This window comes from Pygocentrus nattereri, chromosome 3, assembly GCF_015220715.1.
Source record: "Pygocentrus nattereri isolate fPygNat1 chromosome 3, fPygNat1.pri, whole genome shotgun sequence".
Classification (NCBI taxonomy): Eukaryota; Metazoa; Chordata; class Actinopteri; order Characiformes; family Serrasalmidae; genus Pygocentrus; species Pygocentrus nattereri.
The window spans coordinates 16763978-16779330 of record NC_051213.1 but is presented as its reverse complement, the minus strand read 5'-3'; positions in this window follow the sequence as shown (position 1 = coordinate 16779330).

Here is a 15353-nt window from a genome sequence, read left to right as displayed (position 1 = left end):
TATGTTGAAGGTGGGAGGAGTTTTTTTAACTATCAATAGTAATGGGTCCCATGGGCTGGGTGCTCTATTTTTCCACTTGTTCTTTGACTACTGTATGTAATATTAATATTTTGGAGCTTTGTCTCGAAAATAAAACATTTTCTCACAAAAAACCCTCTTACTCAGAAATAGTCAAGCAGCGTTGCCGCAAGACCGCAGCAAAACACGTTTAGAGCAATGCTGAAACTAATTCTTAGCGAAATGTTCTAGATGATGTATGTTCATATTTTCAGATAAAGTGGCGCATTGATTTTTAAAAAAGCTGCAGCATGAAGTTTGAGTTCAACATGTTTCATGTCACATCTTCCTCTGTGAGTTTATTGTTGGGTTGCAAAGCAGAAATGTCATTACTGCCTGACTCATGTAGACACAGGCTTTTTTGATGTTGGATTTTTACCCAATTAGGTAAAATGATACCCAATAAGGATATGATGCCACCAACTTGGAGGAGAATGCTGACTGTCAGTTCTGTTAGATCACCTAACAGACAACGACGCAGACTTTAATCACAGTGAATGATGGGGGGAAAAAGAGGGCCTTCTACACTGACAACACATATCAACATAGATTTCAAAAACTGATCCAACTGCTCGCAATTTGCTCAACATCCAGTGACTATGCCCATTCATACAATTGGTTCTAAACATTAAAACAGTAAAAGGTATGTATGCAAATTCAATGTAATAGCCATGACACACTATAACAATTGATGACTAGGACATACTATAACAATGAAATTTATAACATTTATGTAAATTATTGTATGGAAAAAGTACATTTAATTCTTTGAAAGAGTAATAGCTAAAAGTGGACAAGAAAAAGTGCAAATGTGTGCATGCAAAATGTGCAATAAAAGTTCACCCTTGCAGTGAGATATTTTTCATGATGCTGACAAGTAAAAGCAATATGCTGATGCTAAAATGCACGTTTACCCCTCAAATGGCCAGGGCTCACCAACAGGCCCAGAATTTTATTACACACTACTAAATCTAATAATAGCTCAGCTAGTTTGCACTTAAGTCCCCGTAATAAGCCTGGGACTTTAAGGAGTTAAAGTAGAAGCAACATGCCAGCTACATCTCCACTGGGGGTCATAGAGCAAATATGGCTGCATGATTACAGAGTGCATCTGAAATGACACATTTCTGACGTTCTGTAAGACCTATCTGAAGTCTGATGGTGAGAGAAAAAAATAGACAAAACTCCCTGGAGAACCATCAGTTGCACATTGTCAGCTTAGAGGCACAGGGCTAACAGCTCAACACCTTCAGGAACACTTTATCAGTTGCTTTCACTCAGTAAAGGTAAAAGCCTCCACACACTCTGGGGGTGTAAAAGGGCAAGTGGGCCATCGTTACTGAGCTCATAATACAGCACCAGAAAAAAACAAGCCAAGAGATCAACTGCTCATCATCTTATCTTGCCCTGGTGCTGCCCCACAGAATACAGATGTGGTTGGCTCACACATGATTTTGCTTAACTGGGCTTTGTTGCCATTAGCTCAATGAAAAACACTGTATCCTAGAAAAACAGAAGAGACCACTCTGTCTTAATGATCCATGCTTAAGCTAGTTATAAGGAATGAACACAATTGATTTAAATTGTTGATTTTTTCCCACTATATTTATGTGCTGAGGGGGATGACACATGAAAGGATGCATGTGAATTTGAAATGCTACAGGTTTGTGCATTCACAATTAAGTTATGCCCTGAACCGCCTTCCAACTGTGTTCCTAAGTCACACACACACACACACACACACACACACACACACACACACACACACACACACACACACACACACAGTCTGGAAAACATTCTAATGAGAGCCTCTGGGGATGTCAGACGCACACACTCAGACACAGACACCTACATATAAATATACAGTACATGCACCCAAACAGGCAAGCAAAACATATTCACACCCATTAATAGGGCATCTATTCAACACACACACATACATTTGTTTTTATACAATATCAGGACATGGGGTCATACAGTGTCATAAATGTATCCCATATGTAATTTATATAAGTAACTATCTATGTGTAATGATCATATGTATATGTGTGTATAACATATATCATATCACTGTTGTCGGAACAAAACCTTTTATCTCCAAAATGGTAACTTTACAGGAGAAGGAAAAAACCTACTTTACTTTTAATGTAAGTCAGTGGAACCAGACATTTTTCCAAGTCATTTTGAGTCATTTCTTTTAGTCTATTCATCATGAAATTTACACATATATACATAAACACACACACACACACACACACACACACACACACACACACACACACACACAATTTATATATATACCCATTATATATATAGACCCATTATATTTATATAATTGAATAACTGTAAAAGAACTACAGTTTTGGAAACCTATTTTCACCTATTTTCTTTGACTTTTCTTGTCATTGTACACAGTGTGACCTATATGTAATAATGTACCACTGATTTAATTGTACAGGTACATACAGGGTTGGGATGTAACAGAATACAAGTATTCACAATGCAAAAAAGAAGTATTTGTATTCAGTACACATTACATTTTGTAAAGGCAGTATTCAGAATACAGTTACTTTTTTTGGAGAATACTTTTAGAATACTTTCCCTTAAATCTAAAAAATCAATACCTTAACTACTTTAAAATCAGCATAGCATGTAAAAACATCCCTAAAGAGGAACTCAAAAATGGCTTCTCTATAAGCGCTGCTAAACCTTCCTGCTAAAGCTTGAGTAGACTCTTAAACCACCGTGATGATCAGTTATTAACCTGAGTGTTAGTAAACTTTTTGAGGGAACCGTCTTTTCAGATGTGGACATGTTCATGAATGATCAGCTCGGCTTTGGTATTGTACTGGACTTGTGCATGTGATCCCTAGAAGGTTACAGACATTAACTGAAAGTTATACAGACATTTACATTACAGTCAAATTTACAAGATGCTGTTATTGGGATATGGTGAATTGTTGGTTTAGTTCGTGAAAGGGCGGTGGGATTTTGGGAGCAGCAGTAGACTGAACCAGGTGATAAGAGTCAAAATAACATTGAGAATTTTGTAGTCATTTTTTTGTATTTCAATAATTTACTGTTAATGAAACATATTACTAGAACAATTACATGAACAAAACTGCCAACCAGTGAAAGTGAGATACAGTGTGAATTAAATAAAAATTTAGGTTGCCGGTTCGATCGCCAGTGCTGACAGTCCATGACTGAGGTGTCCTTGAGCAAGACACCTAACCCCCAATTGCTCCCTGGGCGCCATGGATAGTGCTGCCCACCACTCTGGGCAAGTGTGTTCACTGCCCCCTAGTGTGTGTGTATTCACTAGTGTGTATTGTTTTTCCCATGTGTCCTGAACACATTTCAGACAAAATGTTGAGTATTCAGCTGTAACTACTAGTACTTTGCTCCACCCTGGGTACACATGTATGTGGAAATGTTAGTTTGGTTTAAAAAAAATCACCTTACAAAGACAGGATTCTTACAAAGTCACTCTATGGATTTCCTATAAAATCAATATATTTTCTCCTGAAAATGTACAAAAACAAATACACACATACACACACAAGTGTGCACACTCACACTAGTGTTGACCTCACCTTTGCTTTCTTGTGTGCACATCAGTATGTTTGAAGTGTGTGGAGGTGACAGGCTGGGTGGCTCTTGCAGAGCCCCTCATCAGCAAGCTCCTCCGCCCCATAAATCTAACACACACTCCCTCACATGCCCCTCCTGCCCAGCTGAGACCCTCCCTATACCTCTTTCACACTCACACCATCTTTCTCAGTCTGTCATTCTTCTCCCCCTGTCTACTCCCCCTCTCCCTCTCAACATGTCTGTGCCTCCCCTCCGCTCCAATTTATGGAGTTTGATGCCTTCAAATAAGTGCCCATAATAAGGTCTGAGTGGAGCTGGGAAAGCAGCCTCTAGTTATTACCTTTGTCTGGCTTTTGTGCCACAGACATCCAGTGCCTGAGGAAAGACCTCAATGCTTTGACAAAGATCATGCCACACAGCTGTCCTCTCCAACCAGGGCCACGCTGTGTAGATACAACACAAGGTTTGGAGATTTAAGAGTTCATTTTACAGGTGAAATGATAAAGATTCATACTAAACCTGATGGATTCACTTTGTGATGATTGTGTGTTTGATGTTAGCATCTAATCAAGAAGAAATAGCTTGCTTGTGGAGTCCTTACAGTGAACACAATGCCCTGTGGCTCCAATTAGTACTAATGGGTTCTGCAGTAATGAGAGGGTTGTGTAGGGCTGCAAGGTATTAACACAAAACATTTTAGGCTGCACGAACACAATATCATTTTATTCTAACATGGTGCCATAATGGTAGATATTCTCATTAACAATATCACTCAGATGTTTGGAAAAAAACATTAAATAATCTTGTCAAATGTAAAATGTGGCTTATTAAAAGTGGCTGCTACCAAATTTCCTAATTAAGTTTTTTTTTTTTTTACACCACTTAAAAATGACATGTTTATGTTTGAAAATGGCATTGTGTCTTATAACATTAACATCATTAAAGAATGTTTTTTTCCTTCTCCTATAAAGCTATCATTGCAGAGGTACAATATATATGTCCAAAAATGTCCAGACACCCCTTCTTTATTCTTTTGCATAAATGGTTGAAACTGTGATAACTGCAATTTCCCTCTGGGATGAATAAAGTATTCTGATTCTAATTCTAATTAGTAAATCTAGCTACATCAAGGTGCACCAGTGGCTTACTATTGTTCTATTGTACACACAGTTTGCATAATGTCCATAGGAAAGCACTGTCAATAGAATGGGACGCTCTGGAGAAATTCCACATGAGCGTAAGGTCGCTATGACCATTGCCAGGCATCAGATAGAGGGGTGTAAAGCCCCCCGCACCTGATCTCACTAATGTTCTTGTGGCTGAATACAATCAAATCTCAGTAAAGCGTTCCCAGAAGAGTAGAGGCTGTACCTGCAATAAAGGGGCACAAACAGGCCAGGGGCAGTCGTGGGCTGGAGGTTAGGGAACCGGCCCTATGACTGGAAGGTTGCTGGTTTGATCCCCAGAGCTGACCGTACATGAGTGAGGTGTCCTTGAGCAAGGCACTTAGCCCTGCCACTGCTCCAGGCAAGTGTGCTCACTGCCCCCTAGTGTGTACGCTCACTAGTGTATATGTGGTGTTTCACTTCACGGATGGGTTAAATATGGAGGTGAAATTTGCCCTTTAACTAACTAAACTCTGTATTAATACCCTTGATTTCAACAGAAACACTGATTGAGCAGGTGTGTACTACCATTTGAACATGTACGTTTGCTTTATCCAACTCATTTAAACACCAAAGAGGGAAATGAAGGCGTTGTCTCAGGAAAGAAAAAATATGTAAATGGAATTTAGAAAATTCTTAATGAATGAAACAGGTAAAAATAGACCAGACATTAATGTATATGCTCAAAGATCTTGTACCTTTCATAGAAATGACTTGACTGTATTGTTGTGATGCACAACAGTACCAACACATTGAGTATAACCAGCACACCCCCAGTACTGCACTGCTTCTAGGTTCACATCAACCTTCAGTGCTAGCTAACCCAAAATTATACAAAACAACTTGCTCACTGTCACATACTGGAAATGTTGAGGTGAAATCAGGATAACAAATGAAAAAATATTCCATCTCCAACATAGGAAGACACTTTTACTTGGGAAGGCATTTCCACTACAACTGTAAAGCTAAAAATCTTGGTCTGAGGATGGAGATGTATTTGATGTCTAATATTATCAGCACACCCAGAACTGCTTTAAGTCTAAAGGCACTCAAAGACATGGAACTGAATATAAATTGAAAACAATTGTAAAGAGATATTTAAGCACTACTGTGACTGAAGGAATTCATACCATTGCAATGACATTCTCCTGCCATCCAGTCAACAACAAACAAGCACAGAAAGAAACAAACAAAGCCCCTTGAGTCTGATTATCCCTATTGAATACTGCTTAGAACAAAACTGAATTAACATCACAAGTGGCCCATGTCTTCCCCTCCTCTCTGCATGTGCTGAGTGAGATACGGCAGGCCTGTGATTGTACACAGTGCTGAGAGGCACATAGGAAGAGATGGCTGATAGGGATTGGAGTCATGATCAAGGTATCCAGCAGCAAACTCTGCTACTGGAGCCGGCTGCTTGCTGTTCTGTGAAATGCACATTCTGTTAATTGTTTACAGTCGTTAATCAAATTAGTACATGCTGCTGACATCAGAGGAGAGGCTGTTTGTGTGCTTGACCAAATCTAGGAGAAATCAGTCTCAATCCTCTCACACAATTTGACAGGAAACGTAGTTGAGAAATGGTTTTAAGAAATGTGTTTATCTGGCTGTATTTATAGTTGGGTTTGAGATTTTGTATGTTATCTTCATCACATATATAAATTGCTTCAAATTTGACTACATTCATTCCCTTAATCAAAAGATCAAAGTAATATATATACATATTCGGTTTCTCCATTCCAAACACTCGCTCTTCCAAGGCATCATTTATCTGGATCTACCATCTTTCATCGTGAAGCCCAAAAGATGAGATGCTCAGAGTAAATAACTGAATACAACACAGCAAAAAGCACTAAAGAGTGGAAGATCTACTCAAGAATATATCCTGTTTGTCCAACTGTCTGTAGACAACTGCTCACCCATTAATAGGGACTTTATTGCCCTCTGCTGCAGCAATAGCCTCTATTCTTCTTTACACTGGATGTTGGGACATTGCTGTGAGGATTTGATTGCATTAAGCCACAGAAACATCAGTGAGGTCAGGTACCGTGTTTTACCCCTCTAGCCAAAGCTTGGTCCTGGCTGTCATGACCTTAGGCTCATACGTGGCTGCTCCAGAGCATCCCATTCTATTAGCAATGCTTTCCAAGGATATTATAGCTTTGTATGTATGATGCCAAATTTTGGTTTTATTAAAAAATGCTCAACGTTTATTTGACATTATTGTCTAAAATATTATCAATATTCTTCGAGCAACTTTATACGTTCTTCAAGCAAAGAATGCCTAAATGAAATGATTCTACCTGTGTTTACCCCAGGTTTTGCTACTCAGATAGACTCTTGGTCTGAGGTTTCCAAGTTAAAATTGAAGATCTATTATACAGTGAAGTACAATACCACTGGAAAAATTTGTCGACCCCACCTCTCGTTATTGTCCACATACACTAAACACACTCTCCAGAATGTATGACGGCCACCACTGTCCACCAGTTTGTTAGCAATTAGAGCTAACTAACCTTAGTTTGTAATATACCTCCAGGTCAAAGGTACACGCACTGATAACATTATTTCAACTATTTTTCATCATGATGTACATACATTTCCAGACTTTTAGAAGACAGACAGTAAACATATTACTGTCTATTCTATTACTTGCATATTCAAAGCTTGATTATACATAATGCTTGTCAGGAAACTGTGTTTCTATGAATTTTGTATAACCATCAGAGGCAGTGTGATGCACAGTGGACACTGTGTCTGTACAGAGGTCAAGATCTTGTACCAACAAAGTCAACAGTGACATACAGTGTGACGCAGTCAGTAATATAAATACCCTGTGAGTCACTGACAACTCTGGCTCATCTGGAATTCATAGAACCACAGTTACATTCTTGACTTGAGTTCTGTTCACTCCTACAAACTATCACACAAGCGCAGTGGATGACAAATACCAACAAAATCACAAGAAATAAGACTCAGCTAGAGTGAAGCGGAAGCAGCCTCTGATAGTGCTTCCAAAATCACTGTGAGGGGAGGTCACACTGACTTAGCACCAAGAGAATGTGCAGGGTGATGACAAAGTAACTTCTGCACTGAAATCTACTAAGGAAACTCTTTACTATGTGGACACTAGTAGGCTGACAATATACAGATCCCATTTTCAGACTCCCTAGAAAAAGTCTGTGACAATCTAAGATGGGCAAAATTCTTCAACTTTATACGTCTGACCAGACTGAAGACTATATATGTGTGCTGAGCTATTCCATCTTTGGTGGCCAGATGGATTGGACTTACAGTGGGCTTAAGGCAGTGTCACAGTCACTAAAGGGGCTACTGCAGGCTACTCATCTGACTGAATCACCACATGAAAGCTGTGCGAAAACATACTGGTAACGAAACTTCTGAAGCACACATAGTTCTAAGGATGAGGCGCTAAGTGTATATAACTAGCCACACAAGCTAGTCCAACAGAGGAATACGTAGTAATGGGGTATAATTCTCACAAACTACTCAATAAATATGTGCTCCAAGGCAGGACTACACAAGAACACCTTGCCCAGGGATGAGGTTTCTTTAATTAAACATTTTGTTTTCTTTCTCATATAGATAGATTCATTTGTAACAGCCCTGAATATAATTATTAAAAGAAATAATTAACTGCAATAGTCATTCTACAACTTCCAAGTTTTGTTTACTACTAAAGTCTTCCTCTGAGCAAATTGCCACTCAACTTGCTCTTGAAAGCACAGTTTCTGTGTAATGAAAGCATTATAACCTACTTGCAGAAGAAGTGTTTTCATTTGTAGGGAGATGTGGATTGCTGGAATAAAAAAAAAGCTTTAAATTAGATCTCTACATTAAAATTTTTGATACATATATATTTCACTATATATATATATATGTTATTATATACTCATCATATATATTTGGTTAATATTTTGTCATGTCATAGAAACAATTATATATAATGTTGTCTCAGATCCCTCAAGTTTTACATTATTATCAGCCCAAGAGATATTGTTGCCTCTCAAATAGGATATATCAGACAGTGGACATGACTGTGGACTATAGTGAGATCTTATTGTATATAGTTATATAATATAGTTATATAATATACTTATTATTTTATATTTGGAAAGGTATGTAAATACTGAATGCTATCAGGGACAGACTGTCTTGAGAGACCCCTCCATTCTCCAACAATAATTAATGAGTAATATATAATAATTCTCATCTGCCTTCACACGCACATGAATTTGAGTGACATCCCATTCTTAGTCCATAGGGTTTAATATGATGTTGGCCCACCCTTTGCAGCTATAACAGCTTCATCTCTTCTGGGAAGGCTTTCATCAAGGGTTAGGAGTGTGTTTATGGGAATTTTTGACCATTCTTCCAGAAGCGCATTTGTGAAGTCAGACACTGATGTTGGACAAGAACGCCTGGCTCACAGTCTCCACTCTAATTCATCCCAAAGGTGTTCTGTTGGGTTGAGGTTCGGACTCTGTGCAGGCCAGTTAAGTTCTTTCACACCAAACTCACCCATCCATGTCTTTATGGACCTTGCTTTGTACACTGGTGCGCAGTCATGTTGGAACAGGAAACCACAAACTGTTCCCACAAAGTTGGGAGCATGAAATTGTCCAAAATCTCTTGGTCTGTTGAAGCATGAAGAGTTCCTTTCACTGGAACTAAGGGGCCAAGCCCAAGTTCTGAAAAGCAACCCCACACCATAATCAGACAAGTACTGTTCTCCTGGCAACCACCAAACCCATGTTCATCCATCGTATTGCCAGACGGAGAAGCATGATTCATCACTCCAGAAAACATTGAGATTTATCACTCCAGAGTCCAGTGGCGGTGGTTTACACCACTGCATTCAATGCTTGCATTGCGCTTGGTGATGTAAGGTTTAGATGCAGCTGCTTGGCCATGGAAATCCATTCCATGAAGCTCTCTATGTGCTGTTCTTGAGCTAAACTGAAGGCCACATGAACTTTGGAGGTCTGTATCAAGTGACTCTTCAGAAAGTTGGTGACCTCTGTGCACTATGCGCCTCAGCATCCTCTGTCATTTTATGTAGCCTACCATTTCGCAGCTGAGCTGCTGTCATTCCCAATCACTTTCACTTTGTTACAATACCACTGACAGTTGACTGTGGAATATTTAGTAGTGAGGAAAATTCATGACACAGGTGGCATCCTGCGTAGCTTTCTGAAACTTTTATTATTATTAGTTTTTTACAAAATGGCAGATTGTCCAATCTCAACTCTTGGCCTCTTCATGCTCCTTATTGTAAAGATTTCCCATTTCGTTTAAGACTTTCTTATGCTTGAATTCATGCTAAACATATCAGTACAGTTTTAAAACATTCTAAAGTCAGACTCTAAATGTGCTGCCTGGAATGGGAAACTTCTGGTTTGTTTTCAAGGATAAAATATTTTTAATGCTATTCACCATGAGTAAATCTCATTCCACTAGGCCCTTCCTGAAATCCCTCACTGTTCCTTTAAACTGAAATCATTTCACGACTAAAATCAACACAGTGAAAATGTACGCGTGCTGATACTGGTCTCACCTTGTACTAAGAGCCCCATCAGCATATATTTGAGCTGAAGTGTATTTATAGCTCCCGGTTGCATGTTTCAGTCCCAATATCTCCCTCTCCTCATACACACACACACTCAAAGACACATATGTGCTGGAAATCATGAGTTGGTGTAATTATCTGGTGAAACACGGCTTACATGGAGATGATTTAGGAATTTTGAATTGGTAGGTTTCTTGTAATGGGTCCATTAGTGAACAGGAAGAATTGAACAGGAAGAATCAACTAACCCCAAACACTTTTGGGAAAATGGACCCAGATCAAGACTGAAAAAAGGAAATTAAGATCTAATGGAGACTTTTTATTAAAATGTCTCTTTACTTAAAGCCTGTTTGTGCCTTGTGTTATACTTTCTCCTGGTGACATTCTCCTCTAAAACACCTTGAGTGGTGTCTATAAATATGACTTTGTAGTGTGTGTGTGTGTGTGTGTCTGTGTGTTGAACCCAGAGGAAGTGTAGTGTGGCTAAAAGGTATTTGATGAAGCTGAATGCTGCAGTGCCCCCTGCAGAGTCAGTCTGACCTGTGGCTTCTGGTCTGAACTCTGCTTCTGACACATCACAATTCAAGCTGTGACACAGTCATTCATACCTCTTATCTGCCAGCTCTTTTCCAGCTTGACCATAATATACTACCCTAAGCACCTAAATACACTCACACACACTTCAGGGTCCAACTGATGTTTATATAAAGTCAGACATCTTAAGATTAAATATTTTGGTGAATATGTTGCCAATAAACCACTAATAAATACTTGGGGTTGTATATACATATATATATATATATATATATATATACAACCCCAATTCCAGTGAAGTTGGGACGTTGTGTAAAACATAAATAAAAACAGAATACGATGATTTGCAAATCATTTTCAACCTATATTCAATTGAGTACACTACAAAGACAAGATATTTAATGTTCAAACTGATCAACTTTATTGTTTTTTGCAAATATTTACTCATTTTGAATTTAGTGCCTGCAACACGTTCCAAAGAAGTTGGGACAGGGGCAACAAAAGACTGGGAAAGTTGAGGAATGCTCAAAAAACACCTGTTTGGAACATTCTACAGGTGAACAGGTTAATTGGGTTATAAAGGGAGCATCCCTGAAAGGCTCAGTCATTCACAAGCAAGGATGGGGTGAAGTTCACCACTTTGTGAACAACTGCATGAGCAAATAGTCCAACAGTTTAAGAACAATGTTTCTCAACGTGCAATTGCAAGGAATTTAGGGATTTCATCATCTACAGTCCATAATATCATCAAAAGATTCAGAAAATCTGGAGAAATCTCTGCAAGTAAGCGGCAAGGAAGAAAACCAACATTGAATGCCCGTGACCTTCGATCCCTCAGCCAGCACTGCATTAAAAACCCACATCATTCTGTAACTGATATTACCACATGGGCTCAGGAACACTTCAGAAAACCACTGTCAGTGAACACAGTTTGTCGCTCCATCTACAAGTGCAAGTTAAATCTCTGCGATGCAAAGTGAAAGCCATATATCAACAACATCCAGAAACGCCGCCAGCTTCTCTGGGCCCGAGCTCATCTGAGTTGGACTGACGCAAAGTGGAAAAGTGTCCTGTGGTCTGACGAGTCCACATTTCAAATTGTTTTTGGAAATCATGGACGTTGTGTCCTCCGGGCCAAAGAGGAAAAGGACTGTCTGGATTGTTATCAGTGCAAAGTTCAAAAGCCAGCATCTCTGATGGTACGGGGGTGTGTTAGTGCCCATGGCATGGGTAACTTGCACATCTGTGAAGGCACCATTACTGCTGAAAGGTACATACAGGTTTTGGAGCAACATATGCTGCCATCCAAGCAACGTCTTTTTCAGGGACGTCCTGCTTATTTCAGCAAGACAATGCCAAGCCACATTCTGCACGTGTTACAACAGCGTGGCTTTGTAGTAAAAGAGTGCGGGTACTAGACTGGCCTGCCTGCAGTCCAGACCTGTCTCCCATTGAAAATGTGTGGTGCATTATGAAGCGCAAAATACGACAACAGAGACCCCGGACTGTTGAGCAACTGAAGTTGTACATCAAGCAAGAATGGGAAAGAATTCCACCTACAAAACTTCAACAATTAGTGTCCTCAGTTTCCAAAAACTGTTGTTAAAAGGAAAGGTGATGTAACACAGTGGTAAACATGCCCCTGTCCCAACTTCTTTGGAATGTGTTGCAGGCATCAAATTCAAAATGAGTAAATATTTGCAAAAAACAATAAAGTTGATCAGTTTGAACATTAAATATCTTGTCTTTGTAGTGTACTCAATTGAATATAGGTTGAAAATGATTTGCAAATCATCGTATTCTGTTTTTATTTATGTTTTACACAACGTCCCAACTTCATTGGAATTGGGGTTGTATATACATATGTATATATATATATGTATATATATATATACACACACAGTGCTCTCAGAGGAGAATCCCTTCTTCATGGTTAAAACCACACAACTGCACCCAAACCTAGTTTTTACCATGAGAATAACATAAAAACCTGTAGGATAAAAAGAACTAATGAGAAGAAAACAATAAAATAATAGCTGATTAATGGAGTTTGTAAAATAACTGCTAGCTCCACATCTCTACTGTCTACTTGAGCTTCATAAATTTGTACTAAATGACTGATATCAGTCAGTAAAGCACTGTGTAATGTAAACTACTTTGACCTTCAAATTATATAGGCTAATATTATCAGCTTCTTACAATCCAGTGACATGTCAGACTTTCAGTTCAGCTCCTGAAGTCCTGACCAATGGGAGAGCTTGCTTAGCTGTACCTATACTGAGACACCATGGAGAAAGAAATCCTGACTGGATAACACACTGGGTGTTAAAAAAATGTATGTCTTTTGTTTCTCGCAGACTTAAATAACAAAAACAACTATTATTATACTAAATAAAAACAAACTAATAAATTAGAGATGAGGTCTTGGAGGTTTCCCTACTGTTAAATCAGTAGAAGTGTCTGTAATAACATTTCTATATTGGTCAGGCCTAAACACACACACCCACCACACACACACACCAACACAAGACCAGACAATATTTGTAAATCACCCGAGTCATCAAATCTGCAGCTTTTGTTTCTTGTTCCGGTGAAGAACTGTCTGAAGACCATGCTCAGTATAATGTATGTGGCATGTATCAGGAGTGTGTGTGCAACCTCATAAAGAGAGAGAGAGAGAGCATGTGTGTGTGAGAAACATGTAGTAGCTGCTTTTCCGCTGCAGGGCTCAATCGATTGGAGAAGAAAGTGCTGAAGCGGCTGCACTGGAGCTCCGCCCGCACTGACTCACCGGAGCTGAAAAACATGAACAAGACTGCTGACTTCTGAGACATGGCCGACACATATAGAACACTTAGCGGCCTGCCATATCACTGCTGTCGAAACAAAACTTGTTTCTCAATTTTTTTTTGCAGTTTTTACATTATTTTAAAAAGCCTGTTGCCCTTTACATTGTGTGTAAACTTCATGATGAATGGACCAAAAGAAATTGCACAAAATTACTTGGAAAAACATATGGTTCCACTGACTTACATTAAACCTAAAGTAGGTTTATTTCCTTCTCCTGGAAAGTTACTATTTTGGAGATTTTGGAGCAATATACATTTTTCCATTGTTAAAATGTCCATATCTGACACATTTTGTATTTCCACAAGCTTTACTGTGGAATAATATACCACAAATTCATAATTTATTTTTACATGGCCATTTTGCAACATATTATTGTTCCTTAATTAAACTGACTGTTTTTGTTATGGTGGTTTACATATAATGTATATTAATGGCCTCTACTCTGATTGGCTGCTCATACTGTGTTTCATTAAAAGAACAGCCTGGGTTCAAATACTTTATTTAGCTTTAATGTGAATAGATGGCGCTGCATTACTGTTGGCTGAATAGGCACAGGCATGACCTCATAAATCAATCATTTCAAAACAGACTAGTTGCAGTTTGGTTTCTATATATATGGAGTTGTTGACAGTATGTTGACAATGAAAGGTTCACATAACACATTTCATTAGTGTAAGGAAAATTTGCTTGAAAATGTGCATGATATGAGCCCTTTAAATATATAGTGAAGTAAATCCATTACTTCTTCTTTGGCAGTGTCGACTGATGATCGTCCCCTCTACACCATCACAGCACTCAGAACACAGAGGACATCCTATTCAAAAAGTGACCCTGCTAGTGTTGCTAATGAAAGGACGCAAGCAGGGACCACTTAGTTCTTTACAATATGCTAACAGGTGCCTCCGCCTGCTGTCATCCATTGTTAGTCACATTAGCGTTTTTGGGTTAAGTATTCCTTTAAGAGTAATCAGTGGCTGCATGTCACTCATTTTGTCTTTTAGCTTCTCGTTCTTGTCCTGCTAGCCTGGAAGTGGAGTGCGTAATTTATAACTGCTCTCCCCTGCTCCTCTTCTGGAGGTTATTATGCTATATTTAATGCCTATGTAATGATGGCAGGTAGTCTAACCGTGGGTGAGGATATGCCTGAGAGAGAGAGAGAAAGAGAGAGAGAGAGAGAGAGAGAGAGAGAGAGACAAAGAGAGAGAGAGACAAAGAGAGATATAGAGAGAGAAAGGCAGAAAGAGAGACAAAGAGAGAGAGATATAGAGAGAGAGACAGGCAGAAAGGGAGACAAAGAGAGAGAGAGAGAGAGAGAGAGAGAGAGAGAGAGAGACAAAGAGAGAGAGAAAGAGAGAGAGAGGGAAAAAGAGAGGGAGAGATGCATAGACAGAGGGGGAAAAAGAGGGAAAGAACAGGGAGAGAGAGACAGAGAGAGAGGATAAAGAGGGAGAGTGTAAGAGAAATGGAGAGAGAGAGAGAGATGTATAGAGAGGGGGAGAAAGGGAAAGAGAGGGAGAGGGGACATTGGAAAAAAGAGTGAGAGAGAAAGGGAGAGGGAG